The sequence below is a fragment of the Mus pahari genome, chromosome 21 (assembly GCF_900095145.1).
Source record: "Mus pahari chromosome 21, PAHARI_EIJ_v1.1, whole genome shotgun sequence".
Lineage (NCBI taxonomy): Eukaryota > Metazoa > Chordata > Mammalia > Rodentia > Muridae > Mus > Mus pahari.
In genome coordinates this window covers 20,226,596-20,231,921 of record NC_034610.1, presented here as the reverse complement: position 1 = coordinate 20,231,921, position 5,326 = coordinate 20,226,596, and positions in this window count along the sequence as shown.

Here is a 5,326-nt window from a genome sequence, read left to right as displayed (position 1 = left end):
TTCTCTGTGTGGTCCTGGCTGTCCTGAAACTCACTCTGTAGACCAGGCTGGCCTCGAACTCAGAAATCCGCCTGCCTCTGCCTCCCGAGTGCTAGGATTAAAGGTGTGCGCCACCACACCCGGCTATGACTTTATCTTTATTAATAAAAACAACAGCAGCAACAACAGCAAAGCCGAGGGCATGGCTCAGCTGTACAGCACTTGTCATGAGTTGGATCTCTACTACTGAAAAACAGCAACAAATTCTGACACTTTTGGTTAACATGGTGGTGCACACCTGCAATTACAGCCCTCCACAGCTGGAGAGGAAGGAGGATCAGAAGTTCCAGGCCAGCCTGTATCACTTAAGGCTCCAAACCACTACCCCACCCCCACAACAATTTTTTAAATTAATTTTTAAAAATTTATTTTATGTGTGGGTATTTTGCTCTTATGTATGTCTGTGCAACCACAGGCAGGCCTGGTGCCCAAGGAGGCCAAAAGAGGGCATCAGATCCCCTGTAACTGGAGTTACAGATGGCTGTGAGTTGCCGTGTGGGTGCTGGAACTCAAACCCAGGTCTTCTGGAAGAGCGGCCTGTGTTTTTAACCACTGAGCCACTGAATAAATTATTCAGCTCCCACCACACCAATTTTTTCCCAGGGAATGTTGTAAAGAAGAAATAAGGCAACAACAACAACAACAACAACAAAAAAGGAATTATCAATAAGAAAAAAGCTATAAAAAACTATAGGCACGCAAACACACTTAACTATTTTTTATTTTTTTAAAAGATTTATTTATTATATCTAAGTACACTGTAGCTGTCTTCAGATGCACCAGAAGAGGGCATCAGATCTCATTACAGATGGTTGTGCGCCACCATGTGGTTGCTGGGATTTGAACTCAGGACCTTCTGAAGATCAGTCTTAACCACTGAGCCATCTCTCCAGCCCTTAACTATTTTTTTAAATGTTCATTTGTTGTGTGAGCATGTTCATGCATATGGTATGGTACACATGTGGCAGTCAGAGGACCACTTGTGGGATTGTTTTTCTTTCTGTCATGCAGATTTCAGAGCCAGAACCCGGGTTGCCAGGCTTGGAGGCAAACACCCTGACACACTGAACCATCTTGCCAGCCTGCAAATACATTTTCAGTGAAAAGATCTTTTTAAAAATAAAAGGTTAGCCGGGCGTGGTGGCGCATGCCTTTAATCCCAGCACTTGGGAGGCAGAGGCAGGCAGATTTCTGAGTTCAAGGCCAGCCTGGTCTACAAAGTAAGTTCCAGGACAGCCAGGGCTACATAGAGGAACCCTGTCTCAAAAAGCAAAACAAAACAAAACAAAACAAAACGGTTTGCTGGGTGGTTGGTGGTGGCACATGCCTTTAACCCCAGAACTCAGGAGGTGGAGGCAGGCAGATTTCTGAATTTGAGGCCAGCCTGGTCTACAGAGTGAGTTCCAGGACAGCCAGGGCTACACAGAGAAACCCTGTCTCGAAAAGCCAAAAACCAAACCAAACAAACCCCCAAACCCAACCAACCAAAGAAACAAAAAGCTTTTGGACAAAAACCAGATTTTGTCTGGTAAAAGAAAGTTTTATCTCAAAAGTAAGCTATCTTTCCATGTCCATAATTGAGTTAGAGAGATAAGGTAAAATTTTAAAATTTTGAGCTTTTTCTTTGGTGCTGGGAATAAAGGCATGTGCCACCGTGTCCAACTTCTCTGTTGGATTTTTAACAACTCAGAAAACAAGTCTTATAAGAGTTAGGATTTAAGCAAGTTTGTGTAATCTTTTCATTTCTTTTTCTTCACTTTTTATTTTATTATGTGTTTTGGTATCTCAGTATGGGTACCATGGAGGCCCAAAGGCTGTGTCAAATCTTATCTTTATTAATTTTGAAGGAATCTACAGCTTTTCATTTCCTGATGAAACAAAGACTCTCCTCTCAAGCACAACACAAAGATTCTCCCGCAACAACACATTTCTGGGCCTCCACTTTGAAGTTAGCACACCCTTAACATATACAGCCCACTTTAATTAAGCAGTCCATCTTTTAATACTAGTCGGTGCTTGCCACGTGGCCCATTACCTCTTACACAGCTCTGGTGTGTCTGGCTTCCTCCTTGTCTGGATGGTGAATCCCATGTCTCCCAATTCTTCTCCAGCGTCCCTATCTCCCTGGACAATTCCACCTTTTCTCTCCTGCCATTGCAAGTCTCAGCTATTGACGTCAGATCCCCATTAAACCAATCAGAAGGTGAGGGAAGTGCATGTTTAAAAAATACTAAGGCAGGTGATGATCCAATAAAAAATAAGACCAAAGTCCCCTAATGCCACGGACAGGGGCTCAGTGGGCCCTCCTCAATCCGTGGGAATCAGAGTCTCAGACAGATGGGCATAGATTAGAGTGGGAATTTGACAAATAGAGTCCGAGAGAGAGAGAGAGAGAGAGAGAGAGAGAGAGAGAGAGAGAGAGAGAGAGAAAGGAATCTGAGTGTATTCTTTCAAATCGAGCATCAAACTTTTTATACAGAAGAACAAACAAGAAAAGCCAGGCGGGACACATCCGCAGAGTTACAGTGACACAAAACAAAGGATCGTATGCATCAAAAGATGGCAGGGACCAGGTAGGTATAAAACTAGTCAGTTGTTAAACCCCACCACCAGGGGTTCCCAGTAAATGCTTGATTATGCTATTCCTTTGGGTGTAGTGAAAAAAACTATTTCAGGGGGATTCCCTAACTCTTTTTTTTTTTTTCTTTCTTTTTTTGGTTCGAGACAGGGTTTCTCTGTATAGCCCTGGCTGCCCTGGAACTCACTTTGTAGACCAGGCTGGCCTCGAACTCAGAAATTGTCCCGCCTCTGCCTCCCGAGTGCTGGGATTAAAGGCGTGCTCCACCACGCCTGGCTTCGATTCCCTAACTCTTTCATTTAAAACCCACCTTTTCACCAGGCCAATGTGTATTCCCTGACCTCGTTAATCACTCTGCAGACTAGCCCTGGCTCTGTTCTTTGTGTTGCCTAATTAGTTTCACAGATCTCTACTAGAAGTAAATTTGAATGTTAATGAATAGGTAACTTTCTCACTGCATTCCTACTGAATTGCAAGCTCCTTGGCTTTGAGGATTTTCTAGGATGTTGGAACACTGGTGGAGGCTCACCTATGATAAAATTCAATCTTTAAAGGCACTTATAGCCAGGCATGGTGGCGCACGCCTTTAGTCCCAGCACTTGGGAGGCAGAGCCAGGCGAATTTCTGAGTTCGAGGCCAGCCTGGTCTACAGAGTGAGTTCCAGGACAGCCAGGGCTACACAGAGAAACCCTGTCTCGAAAAACAACAACAACAAAAAAAAAAAAAAACAAAAAAACCAAACCAACAACATTTGAATAATTCAAAGACAACCTTTACACAATGCTCCCAACAAACCCTTAACAGATAAACATGAAGTGGAAACATAAGTGTTCTTTGGAAAGTCAGTTGTGTTGAGAGAATGCTTTGCTAAAGCAGGCACATGGAGGAACGTTTTGCTGAAGTGAACACAGTTGAAAGGCTAAGGCAGACTAATGAAGTAGACACAGGAAAAGGATGTTCTGCTAAAGCAAGCACATGAAAGGACATGTGATAAAGGATTCTTCACTGATGACATTCATGTGTTCGTCAGCCTTATATTGGGTAATTGAGCTCCATTTGTCAGGACTCCATAGAGAGAAATGCACCCATCACAACTCTACCAAACTGGACTGCTGGTCTATCTGTGAAGTGTTTGCAACTGGCATGGAGCTGCCGCTGCTGACCCGTGAACTGAACTGCTGATTTCCTGACAACACAGATAGGATTTCTCCAAAGAACCTTTCTAAACAGGTCCACGTCCTGTATCCTTTTTCCCTCCAGCTCTGGTGGGTGATATGGTACAAGGGAGGTTAAAGCCTTTAAAACTAAGGCATTGAAAAAACTAAAGTAATATAAAAGCAAGTCTACATTACTTTCTACTACTCTATGGATGGCCTATGACTGTCTCAACTGATTAGGTTTTTTTTGTTGTTGTTGTTGGGTTTTTTTTTTGGGGGGGGGGGGTTCGAGACAGGGTTTCTCTGTGTAGCCCTGGCTGTCCTGGAACTCACTCTGTAGACCAGGCTGGTCTCGAACTCAGAAATCTGTCTGCCTCTGCCTCCCGAGTGCTGGGAGTAGAGGCATGCGCCACCACACCCGGCAACTGATTAGTTTTTAATGTGCAAGGTTCTTTTTAAAGATGTATATGTTTGAGTGCATTGCCTGAATTTATGTGCTCCATATGCATGACTAAGATTCAAAGAGGGCATCAGATTCCCTGGGTCTGGATGAACTGGCATTACAGATGTTTGTGAGGCATCATGTGGGTGCTGAGAACTGAATCTGTGTCCTTTAGAACAACTGTTATTTACTGCTAAGTCATCGCTCCAGCCCTGATAACATGTTTTGATGAAGTACAATATCTAAGTTCACTTTTCTTGCCTGTGGAGTTTTTTTTCAGTACTTTGCTATTTTAACTTTTTTTCCCCCAACTTTTGCCCGTGGAGTTTTTTGTTTGTTTTTCATATCACATCCAAAAACTCATTGTTGAATACCTTGTTAAGCAGACTAACTTTTATATATAGCACAAGGACTCCAAATTCACACTTTTGCTTGTAAATCTTTTATTGAAACCAGACCCTAGAGTAGCAACCCCTATTACCAACCTTGTGTGCAGAGCCCACCTCCCAGCAGGGCAGGAGATGACACTCAGGGAACAAGGGGCCCTCCTCCTACATCAGGTAGTACCCAGCCCACTGATTCTTATAGGGTAAGGGGTAACTGGGAAAAGGATGGGTGTACACAACAGCCAAAGCCCTTCACTGAGGTTTGTTTACTGATTGTCCATAAACCTCTTCTGCACATCAATCTTGGCTGTTGGAGATTGGTTCAAATGCTTTGATTCAATCGGGAACCTGAGTGTCCAAACACTAAAGGTTCTTGTCTCCAACTGGTTTTTGATCGATCAATAAAGATGCCAGAGGCCAGTGATTGGGCAAAGGGAGATGGAGCAGGATCCTTAAGAGTTTTGAGGGCTAGGACACAGGGGTGGGGGGCTAGTGAAAGAAATTGCCATGAAGTGGTGGGATACAGATGGACATAAGACTGCAGGAGATAGCCGGGAGTGGTGGGGCACGCTTTTAATCCCAGCACTCGGGAGGCAGAGGCATTTCTGGGTTGTTTTTTTTTTTTTTTGGTTTTGTTTTGTTTTGAGACAGGGTTTCTCTGTGTAGCCCTGGCTGTCCTGGGATTCACTCTGTAGACCAGGCTGGCCTCAAACTCAGAAATCTG